This window comes from Macrobrachium nipponense, chromosome 3 (genome assembly GCF_015104395.2).
Source record: "Macrobrachium nipponense isolate FS-2020 chromosome 3, ASM1510439v2, whole genome shotgun sequence".
In the NCBI taxonomy this organism is placed as follows: domain Eukaryota; kingdom Metazoa; phylum Arthropoda; class Malacostraca; order Decapoda; family Palaemonidae; genus Macrobrachium; species Macrobrachium nipponense.
In genome coordinates this window covers 64,986-76,905 of record NC_087202.1, presented here as the reverse complement: position 1 = coordinate 76,905, position 11,920 = coordinate 64,986, and positions in this window count along the sequence as shown.

Here is an 11,920-nt window from a genome sequence, read left to right as displayed (position 1 = left end):
CTCCTCCTCCTTGCTCAATTGTTGAAGTCTCCTCCTCCTCTTGCATTATTGTTACACGTCTCCTCCTCCTCCTTGCATTAATTGTTGCAGTCACCTCCTCCTCCTTGCATTATTGTTTCAGTCTCCCGTCCTCTCTTTCCTGCATTATTGTTGCATTCTCCTCCCCCCTCCTCCTTGCATTATTATTGCAGTCTCCTCCCTCCTCTTGCATTATTGTTTGCAGTCTCCTCCTCTCCTTGCATTATTGTTACAGTCTCTCCTCCCCTCCTCCTTGGCATTATTGTTGCAGTCTCTCCTCCTCCTTGCATTATTGTTAAGTCTCCCTCCTCTCCTTGCATTATTGTTTACCCCAGTCTCCTCCTCCTCCTTGCCATTATTGTTGCAAGTCTCCTCCTCCTTCCTTGCATTATTGTTGCAGTCTCCTCCTCCCCCTCCTTGCCCATTATTGTTGCAGTCTACTCCTCTTCTTGCGTTATTGTTACAGTCCTTCCTCCTACTCCTCCTTGTCATTATTATTTCATCCCTCCTCCTTCACTCCTGCATTCATGTTGCCGTCTCCTCCTCCTCCTTGCATTTGTTGCAGTCTCCCCTCCCCCTTCCTCCTTGCATTACTTGTTTCGTCCTCCTCCTCCTCCTTGCATTATGTTGCAATCTCTCCTCCCTCCTTGCATTATTGGTTGCAATTCATGCTCCTCTTCCTCTTGCTTATTTTTGCAGTCTCCCTCCTCCTTGCATTATTGTGCAGTCCCCTCCCCTCCTCCTTGCATTAGTTGCAGTCTACTCCTCCTCCTGTTGCATTGAACTGATTGCAGTCTCTTCTCCTCCTTGCATTATTGTTGCAGTCTCCCTCCCTTCCTCCTCCTTGGCATTCCGATTTTGTTTACAGTCTCCTCCTCCTCCTTGGCATTATTGTTTGCAGTCCTCCTCCTCCTTTCCTCCCTTGCATTATTGTTTCAGTCTCCTCCTCCTCTCCTTGGCAATTACTGTAGCAGTCCTCCTCCCTCCTCCTCCTTGCATTACTGTTGCAGTTCTCCCTCCTCCTCCTTGCATTACTGTTTCAGTCCTTCTCCCCCTCACTCCTGCATTACTGTTGCAGTCTCCCCCTCCTCCTTGCCATTACTGTTGCAGGTCCCCCTCCTCCTCCTTCCTTGCATTTTGTTGTTTCAGTCTCTCCTCCCCTCCTGCTTATTGTTACAGTCTCTCCTCCTCCTTGCATATTGTTGCAGTCTCCTCCTCCTCCTTGCATTATTGTTCAGTTCTCCCTCCTCCTCCTTGCATTATTGTTGCAGTCCTCCCTCCTCCCTTGCATTATTTTTAGGGGGGGGGGGGGTATTGTCAGTCTCCTCCTCCTCCTTGCATTACTGTTGCAGTCTCTCCCCCTCCTCCTTGCATTACTGTTCAGTCCTCCATCCTCCTCCTTTGCATTACTTGTTTGCAGTCTCCTCCTCCTCCTTCCTTGCATTACTTGTTACAGTCTCCTCCTCCTCCTTGCATTACTTGATTGCAGTCCTACCCTCCCTCCTCCTTGCATTACTTGTTTACAGTCCTCCTTCCTCCTGCCTTGCATTATTGTTAACAGTTCTCCTCCTCCTCCCTTGCATTATTGTTTGCAGTCTCCCTCCTCCTCCTTGCACTTACTTTGTTTTTCAGTCTCCTCCTCCTCCTTGCATTACCTGTTTACAGTCTCCTCCTCCTCCGTTGCTTACTGTTGCAGTTCCTCCTCCTCCTTGCATTACTGTTTTCAGTCTCCTCCTCCTCCTTGCATTACTGTTGCAGTTTCCTCTCCTTCCTTGCCTTTACCTGTTGCAGTCTCCTCCTCCTCCTTGCATTACTGTTACAGTCCTCCTCCTCCTCCTTGCATTAGGTTGTTTTCAGTCTCCTCCTCCATCCTTGCATTACTGTTGCAGTCTCCCTCCCCTCCCCTTGCATTATGTTGCAGTCCCCCTCCTCCTCCTCTTGCATTACTGTTGCAGTCTCCTCTCCCGGCCTTTTTTTGCATTTTCCTTTTGTTTTTTTTTTTTCCTTCCTTTTTTTTTTTTTTTTTTTTTCCTCCTCCTCCTTGCCTTACTGTTTCAGTCTCCTGCCTCTTCCTTCTTGCATTACTGTTTGCAGTCTCCTCCTCCTCCTTGCATTACTGTTGCAGTCTCCTCTCCTCCTTGCATTATTGTGCAGTCTCCCTCCTCCTCCTTGCATTATGTTGCAGTCGTCCTCCTCTTCCTTGCATTATTGTTTAGCAGTGCTCCTCCTCCTCCTTGCATTATTGTTGCAGTCTCCCTCCTCCTCCTTGAATTATTGTTTCAGTCTCCTCCTCCTCCTTGCATTACTGTTGCAGTTCCTCCCTCCTCCTCCTTGCATTATTGTTACAGTCTCCTCCTGCTGCTTGCATTACTGGTTGCAGTCTCCTCCCCTCCCGCCTTGCATTATTGTTGCAGTCTCCTCCTCCTCCTTGCATTATTGTTGCAGTCTCCTCCTCCTCCTTGCATTATTGTTTACAGTCTCCTCCTCCTCCTTGCTTATGTTCGTCTTTCACTCCTCCTCTCCCCTTGCATTATGTTGCAGTCTACTCCTCCTCCTTGCATTATTGTTATTGCAGTCTCCTCCTCCTCCTTGCATATTGTTTTCAGTCTCCTCCTCCTCCTTGCATTATTGTTTCAGTCTCCTCTCCTCTCCTCCAATTGCATTATTGTTCAGTCTCCTCCTCCTCCTTGCATTATTGTTGCAGTCTCCCCCTCCTCCTTGCATTATTGTTGCAGTCTCCTCCTCCTCCTTGCATTATTGTTACAGTCTCCTCCTCCTCCTTGCATTATTGTTGCAGTCTCCCACTCCTCCTTGCATTTTTGTTGCAGTCTCCTCCTCCTCCTTGCATTATTGTTACAGTCTCCCCCTCCTCCTTGCATTATTGTTGCAGTCTCCTCCTCCTCCTTGCATTATTCTTGCAGTCTCCTCCTCCTCCTTGCATTATTGTTTCAGTCTCCTCCTCCTCCTTGCATTATTCTTGCAGTCTCCTCCTCCTTTGATTATTCTTGCAGTCTCCCCTCCCCTCCTTCCTCTTGCATTTATTGTACTGTCTCCTCCTCCTCCTCCTTGCATTATTGTTACAGTCTCCTCCTCCTCCTTGCATTATTGTTGCAGTCTCCTCCTCCTCCTTGCATTATTGTTGCAGTCTCCTCCTCCTCCTTGCATTATTGTTGTTCAGTCCTCTTCATCCCCTCCCTCCTTGCATTATTGTTGCAGTCTCCCTCCCCTCCTCCTTGCATATTGTTGCAGTTCCCATCTCCTCCTCCTCCTTGCATTATTGTTTTCAGTCTCCTCTCCTCATTGCAAATTATTGTTGCAGCAGTCTCTCCTCCTCCTTGCATTTATTGTTTCAGTCTCCTCTCCTCCCTCCTTGCAATTATTGTTGCAGTCACTCCTCCTCCTCCTTTGCATTATTGTTGCAGTCTCCCCCCCTCCTTCCTCCTTGCATTATGTTGCAGTCTCCCCCTCCTCCTTCCATTATTGTTGCAGTCCCCTCCTCCTCTCTCTTGCATTATTGTTTACAGTCTCCTCCCTCCCTCCTTCATTATATGTTGCAGTCCTCCTCCTCCTCCTTGCATTATTGTTTCAGTCTCCTCCTCATCCTCCTTGCATTATTGTTGCAGTCTCCTCCTCCTCCTTGCATTATTGTTGCAGTCTCCTCCTCCTCCTTGCATTATTGTTGCAGTCTCCTCCTCCTCCTTGCATTATTGTTACAGTCTCCTCCTCCTCTTTGCATTATTGTTGCAGTCTCCTCCTCCTCCTTGCATTATTGTTACAGTCTCCTCCTCCTCCTTGCATTATTGTTACAGTCTCCTCCTCCTCCTCCTCCTTGCATTATTGTTGCAGTCTCCTCCTCCTCCTTGCATTATTGTTTCAGTCTCCTCCTCCTCCTCCTTGCATTATTGTTGCAGTCTCCTCCTCCTCCTTGCATTATTGTTGCAGTCTCCTCCTCCTCCTTGCATTATTGTGTCAAGTCTCCATCCCTCCTCATTGCATTATTTGTTACAGTCTCCTCCTCCTCCTCCTCCTTGAGTTATTGTTGCAGGTCCTCCTCCTCCTCCTTGCATTATTGTTTCATTCCTCCTCCTCCTCCCTCCTTGCATTATTGTTGCAGTCTCCTCCTCCTCCTTGCATTTGTTTTACGAGTCTCCTCCCCTCCTTGCTTATTGTTTTGCAGTCTCCTCCTCCTCCTTGCATTAATTGTTGCAGTCTCCTCCGCCTCCTTGCATTCCATTGTTACCCCAGTCTCCCTCCTCCCATCCTCCTTGCATTATTGTTTCAGTCTCCTCCTCCTCCTCCTCCTTGCATTATTGTTTCAGTCTCCTCCTCCTCCTCCTTGCATTATTGTTACAATCTCCTCCTCGCTCCTTTTTGCATTATTCGGTTTACAGTCCTCCCTCCTCCTGCCTTGCATTAGTGTTCACAGTCTGCCATCCTCCTCCTCCTTGCATCATTGTTGAAGTCTCCCTCCTCCTTCTTGCATATTGTTTACAGTCTCCTCCTCCTCCTTGCCATTATTGTAGTAGAATTATTAAAATTTATATAAGGTTAATTAATTTAAATAATTTATAAGGAATTCACAGTCTCCGCCTCCTCCTTGCATTATTGTTTCAGTCCTCCTCCTCCTCTCCTTGCATTAATTTGTTGCAGTCTCCTCCTCCTCCTTGCTTATTATTGCAGTCTCCTCCTCCTACTTGCATTATTGTGCAGTCTCCTCTCCTCCTTTGCATTATTGTTACGTCCTCCGTCCTCCTCCTTGGCTTATTGGTTGCAGTCTCCTCTCCTCCTTGCATTATTGTTACAGTCTCCTCTCCTCCTTGCATTATTGTTACAGTCTTCCTCCTCTCCTTGCATTATTGGGTTGCAGTCCTCCTCCTCCTCCTTGCATTTTGTGCAGTCTCCTCTCGTCCTTGCATTATTGTTGCGTCCCTCCTCCTCCTTGCTTTATTGTTTACGTCTCCTCCTGCCTCCTCCTTTGGGCATATTGTTTTCAGTCTCCTCCTCCTCCTTGCATTATGTTGGCAAGTCTCCTCCTCCCTCCTTGCATTATGTTGCAGTCTCCTCCTTCCTCCTTGCATTATTGTTTTCAGTCTCTCTCCTCCTCCTTGCATTATTGTTGCGATCCTCCTCCTCCTCCTTGCATTATGTTGCAGATCCTCCTCCTCCTTGAATTATTGTTACTGTCTCCCTCCTCCTTGCATTAGTTGTTGTTGTCTCCCTCCTCCTTGCATTATGTTGCGTCCCTCTCCCCCTCCACGTGGCATTTTGTTCAGTCTCCCCCCTCTTCCTTGCGTTATTGTTGGCAGTCTCTCCTCTCCTTGCATTACTTGTTGCAGTCTCCCCCTCCTCCTTGCATTATTGTTTGCTGTCTCCCCTCCTCCTTGCATTATTGTTTGCTGTCTCCCCTCCTCCTTGCATTATTTGTTGGTCGTCTCCCCGTCCTCTTGCATTATTGTTGCGTCTTCCTCCTCCTCCTTGCATTATTGTTTTGCGTCTACTCCTCCTCCTGCATTATTTTACAGTCTCCTCCACCTCCTTCATTATTGTTTCAGTCTCCTCCCTCTCTTCTTCCTTGCTTATTGTTGCAGTCCTCCCCTCCTCCTTGCCATTATTGTTTCAGTCTTCCTCCTCCTCCTCCTTGCTTATTGTTGCAGTCTTCTCCCCCTCCCATCCATTGCATTATTATGTTGTTTCAGCTCCTCCTCCCTCCTTGCCATTATTGTTGCAAGTCTCCGCCTCCTTCCTTGCATTATTGGTTTACAGTCTCCTCCTCCTCCTTGCATTATTTGTTGCAGTCTCCCCTCCTCCACCTTGCATTATTTGTTTTGCAGTCTCCTCCTTCCCTCCTTGCATTATTGTTTACAGTCCTCCTTCCTCCTCCTCCTTGCTCATTGTTGAGTCTCCTCCTCCTTCTTGCTTATTTGTTACAGTCTCGCCTCCTTCCTTGCCATTATTGTTACAGTCTCCTCCTCCTCCTTGCATTAGTTTGTTTCAGTCTTCCTCCTCCTCCCCTTGCATTATTGTTGCAGTCTCCTCCTCCTCCCTTGCCATTTTATTGCAGTCTCCTCCTATACTTGCATTATTTGGTTGCAATCACCTCCCCTCCTCCTCCTTTGGCATTATTGCTTCAGTCTCCTCCTCCCTCCTTGCATTTATTGTTGCAGTCTCCTCCTCCTTCCGTTGCATTATTGTTTACAGTCTCCTCCTCCTCCTTGCCATTATTGTTACAGTCCTCCTCCTCCTCACTTGCATTTACGTTGTCAGTCCTCCTCCCTCCTCCTTTGCATTAGTTGTTGCAGTCTCCTCCTCCTCCTTGCATTATTGTTGCCAGTCTCCTCCCCTCCTCCTTGCTCATTATTTGTTACAGGTCTCCTTCCTCCTCCCTCCTGGCCATAGTTGTTTCAGGCTCCTCCTCCTCCTTGCATTATTGGTTTGCAGTCTCCTCCTCCTCCTTGCATTAGTGTTGCAAGGTCTCCTCCTCCTCCTTGCATTATTGTTTTCAGTCTCCTCCTCCGCCCTTGCATTATTGTTGCAACTCTCCTCCATCCTCCCTTGCCATTATTGTTGCCTCTCCCTCTTCCTCCTTGCAGTATTGTTGCGTCCCCCGCTCCTCCTTGCCATAATTGTTGCAGTCTCCCCTCCTCCTTCCATATTGTTGCAGTCGCCTCCTCTTCATCCTTGCTTTAGCAGTTCTCCTCCTCCTCCTTGCATTTATTGTTTCAGTCTCCTCCTCCTCCCTTGCATTATGTTTCTTCTCCTCCTCCTCCTCCTTGCATTATTTTTACAGTCTCCTCCCTATTCCTTGCATTATTGTTTTTACAGTCTCCTCCTCCTCCTTGCATTATTGTTGCGTCTCCTCCTCCTCCTCCTTGCATTATTTGTTACAAGGTCCTCCTCCTCCTCCTCCTTGCCATTGATTGTTTCATCTCTCCTCCTCCTCCTTGCTTATTGTTTTACAGTCTCCTCCTCCTCCTTTGGCTTATTGTTACAGTTCTCCTCCTCCTCCTTGCCATTAATTTGTTGCCAGCTCCTCCTCCTCCTTGCATTAGTTGTTTTCAGTCTCCTCGCTCCTCCTCCTTGCATTATTGTTGCGGCTCCATCCTCCTTCCTTGCATTATTGTTACAGTCCTCCTCCTCCTCTTGCATTATTTTTGCAGTCTCCCTCCCTCCTTGCATTATTGTTTCCAGTCCTTCCGGCATCCCCTCCTTGATTGAATTGTTGGCAGCAACTCCTCCTCCTCCGTGCATTATTATTCCAGTCCTTCCTCCTCCTCCGTTGCATTATTGTTTTGCAGGCTCTCCTCCTCCTTGCCATTATTGTTTACCGTCTCTCCTCCTCCTTGCATTATTGTTTTGCCAGTCTCCTCCTCCTCCTTGCAGTTATTGTTACAGTCCCCTCCTCTCCTTGCATTATTGTTTACCAGTCTCCTCCTCCTCCTTGCATTATTGTTGAAGTCTCCTCCTCCTCCTTGCCATTATTGTACCGTGTCCTCCCTCCTCCTTGCATTATATGTTGCAGTCTCCTCCGCCTCCTTGCCACGATTGTTACAGTATCCTCCTCCTCCCTTGCATTATTGTTACAGTCTCCTCCTATTCCTTGGCATTATTGTTTACAGTCCCTACCTCCTCCTTGCATTATTGTTTACCAGTCTCCTCCTCCTCCTCCTTGCATTAATTGTTTTCAGTGTCCTCCTCCTCCTCCTTGCATTATTGTTACAAGTTCCTCCTCCTCCTTACCTTGCATTATTGTTACAAAGTCTCCTCCGCCCCCTCCTTGCATTAGTTGTTACATCTCCTCCTCCTCCTTATTGCCTTATTGTTCAGTCTCCTCCTCCTCCTCCTTGCATTAGATTGTTTCAGTCTCCTCCTCCTCCTTGCATTATTGTTACAGTCTCCTCCTCCTCCTTTGCATTATTGTTGCAGTCTCCTCCTCCTCCTTGCCATTATTGTTACAGGTCTCCTCCTTCATCCTTGCAGTATTGTTGCGTCTCCTCCTCCTCCTTGGCATTATTGTTTCAGTCCTCCTCCTCCTCGCCTCCTTGCATCATTGTTGAAGTCTCCTCCTCCTTCTTGGCATTATTGTTACAGTCCCTCCTCCGCCTTGCCATTATTGTTACAGTCCTCCTCCTCCTTGCATTATTGTTACAGTCTCCTCCTCCTCCTCCTTGCATTATTGTTGCAGTCGGCCCTCCTCCTCCTTGCCTATTATTGCAGTCTCCTCCTCCTACCTTGTCATTATTGTTGCAGTCTCCTCCTCCTCCTTTGGCATTATTGTTACCGTCTCCTCCTCCTCCTTGCATTATTTGTTGCCGTCTCCTCCTCCTTCCTTGCATTATTGTTTTTACAGTCTCCCCTCCTTCCCTTGCATTATTGTTACAGTCTCCTCCTCCTCCTTGCATTATTCCTTGCAGTCTCCTCCTCTCCTTGCATTTTGTTGCAGTCTCTCCTCGTCCTTGCATTATTGTTGCAGTCTCCTCCTCCTCCTTGCATTATTGTTACAGTCTCCTCCTCCTCCTCCTTGCATTATTGTTTCAGTCTCCTCCTCCTCCTTGCATTATTGTTGCAGTCTCCTCCTCCTCCTTGCATTATTGTTGCAGTCTCCTCCTCCTCCTTGCATTATTGTTTCAGTCTCCTCCTCCTCCTTGCATTATTGTTGCAATCTCCTCCTCCTCCTTGCATTATTGTTGCAATCTCCTCTTCCTCCTTGCATTATTGTTGCAGTCTCCCCTCCTCCTTGCATTATTGTTGCAGTCTCCCCCTCCTTCCTGTGCATATTGTTGCAGTCTCCTCCTCCTCCTTGCTTTTGTTTCAGTCTCCTCCTCCTCCTTTGCATTATTGTTCAGTCTCCCTCCTCCCCTTGCATTATTGTTTCAGTCTCCTCCTCCTCCTTGCATATTGTTGCAGTCTCCTCCTCCTCCTTGCATTGTTGTTGTCAGTCCCCTCCGCCTCCTTGCATTATTGTTTCAGTCTCCTCCTCTCCTGCATTATTGTTTCGTCTCCTCCTCCTCCTTGAATTTTGTTTGCAGTCTCCTCCTCCTCCATTTATTTTGCATTAATTGTTTTCAGTCTCCTCCTCCTCAACCTCCTTGCATTATTGTTGCAGTCCTCCTCCCTCCTCCTTGCATTATTGTTACGTCTCTCCTCCTCCTTGCATTATTGTTGCAGTCCTCCTCCTCCTCCTGGCATTATTGTTGCAGTTCTCCTCCTCCTTCCTTGCATTATTGTTTACATTCTCCCCTCCTCCTCCTTGCATTATTGTTTCAGTCTCCTCCTCCTCCTCCTTGCATTATTGTTTCAGTCTCCTCCTCCTCCTCCTTGCATTATTGTTACAATCTCCTCCTCCTCCTTGCATTATCGTTACAGTCTCCTCCTCCTCCTTGCATTATTGTTGCAGTCTCCTCCTCCTCCTCCTTGCATTATTGTTACAGTCTCCTCCTCCTCCTCCTGGCATTATGTTTCAGTCTCCTCCTCCCTCCTCTTGCATATTGTTTACGTCTCCTCCTCCTCCTTGCATTATTGTTACAGCTCCTCCTCCTCCTCCTTGCATTATTGTTGCAGTCTCCTCCTCCTCCTCCTTGCATTATTGTTACAGTCTCCTCCTCCTCCTTGCATTATTGTTACAGTCTCCTCCTCCTCCTCCTTGCATTATTGTTACAGTCTCCTCTCCTCCCCCTCCTTCCACCCTTGCCTTATTGTTTTCAGTCTCCTCCTCCTCCTCCTTGCATTATTTTCATCAGTCTCCTCCTCCTCGCTTGCCTTATTGTTACCAGGTCTCCTCCTCCTCCTTGCATTATTGTTGCAGTCTCCTCCCCCTCCTCCTTGCATTTTGTTACAGTCTCTCTCTCCTCTGCATTATGTGTTGCAGTCTCCTCCTACTCCTTGCATTATTTGTAAACAGTCTTCCTCCTTCTCCTTGCATGATTGTTGCAGTCTCCATCCTTCCTCCTTGCATTATTGTTCAGTTCCTCCTCCTACTCCTTGCATTATTTGTTGGCAGTCTCTACATCACTCCTTGCCATTATTGTTACGAGTCTCCTCCTCCTCCTATTGGGGCCCCGCCCCAACCATTATTGTTGACAGTGTCTCCTTCTCCTCCTTGCATTATTGTTAGTCTCCTCTACTCCCTCCTTGCATATTGTTGCAAGTCTACCTCTCTCCTCACTGGCATATTGTTGCAGTCTCCTCCTCTTCTTGCTATTTATTGTTGCAGTCCCTCCTCCTCATAGAAATTTATTGTTTTACAGTCTCCTCCTCCTTCCTTGCATTATTTTGCAGTCTCTCCTCTCCTTGCATTATTGTTAGCAGTCTCCTCCTCCTCCTGTGCATTATTGTTACAGTCTTCCTCATCTCCTCTTGCATTATGTGCAGTCTCCTCTCCTCCCTTGCATCATTGTTACAGTCTCTTCCTCCTCCTTTGGCATTATTGTTGCAGTCTCCCTCCTCCTCCTTGCATTATTGTTGCAGTCTCCTCCTCCTCCTTGCATTATTGTTTCAGTCTCCTCCTCCTCCTTGCATTATTGTGCAGTCTATCCTTCCTCCTACCTAGTGCATATTGTTTCAGTACCTCCTCCTCCCTTGCATTATGTTGCGGTCGCTCTCCTCCTTCATTATGTTTCATCTCCTCCTCCTCCGTGATTATTGTTACCGTCTCCCCATCCTCCTTGCAATTATTGTTGCAATCTCCCCCTCTCCTTGCATATGTGACCGTTCTCCCCTCTCCTTGCATATGTTGCAGTCCTCACCCTCATCCTGGCATTATTGTTACAGTCTCACCTCCTCCTTGCATTTATTATTGCAGTCTCCCACTCCTCCTTGGATTATTGTTGCAAGTCTCCCCCTCCTCCTTGCAATTAATTTGTTGGCACGTCTCCTCATCCAAAGTGGTCAAGAAGACTTTTCATAAAGAAAATATACATAAACCAACATATTCCGACAAAGAAAATGAATAAGGTGAATCTTGTGATATACTAATTGATGCATTAGGAAAAAGAATGCCAACCAAAAGCATGCAAACTGTGTAAGGTTTGGTATAGCATAGTCAATCCACAAAACCTAATCAGAAAATGTGCTGCATGAACATTCCGACCCATCCACAGTGTGCTGAGGTAATACAAGATTTGAGAAAAGATACAAGAATTTTTTGTTCAACATGTCTATCATGGATAGACAATGTTATTAAATCAAGATTGAATGTACAAATAGTTGAGGATGAAAGAAGAGAGGAAGAGGGAAGAAGAAAAGAAGAAAAAGAAGAAGAGGAAACGGAAGAGAAGTAAACAAAAATGAAATGACAGAAAAAAATAAGGAAAAACAAAGAACAAGATAAAAGTATGGATGCCAAGAGATACTCATTGATACTACATATGAGGCAATAAAGCAGCATACCTACGAAGAAATAAATTACGATATGACAACAGAAAAGCAAATCCCGAAGAGGTCTTTACCCCAGATTCTACACAATGACGGGAAATAGAAAAATAGACAAGAAAGACAAAATCTGCAACCTTTTGAAAAGAGGGAATTGCAGATTTGAGAAAGATGTTACTACAAACATCCTAAGATATGTCAAAAACTATGAAATATATGGTAAATGTGTGCATACTTAGATGGATATGGGGATGATTGCAGAGATCTGCATCCAAAAAATATGTAAAAACCTAAAAGAAGGAAAAAAGGATTGTAAGTTCGACAAAAATGCAAATATATTGCCCCTACCTGAGCATGAATTCATTAATCAATAAAAAATAACCAACCAAAGTAAATAAAATCCAAAATAAGAAAGAAACAAATAAAGAGAGAAATCAAGAATATCAGGTAAAAGAGAAAAGCAAACCACCAATGAGATGCAGAGGTGTCAGCAAAAAATTTCAAAGCATCAGCTCCGAAATTCTACTCAAGAGAT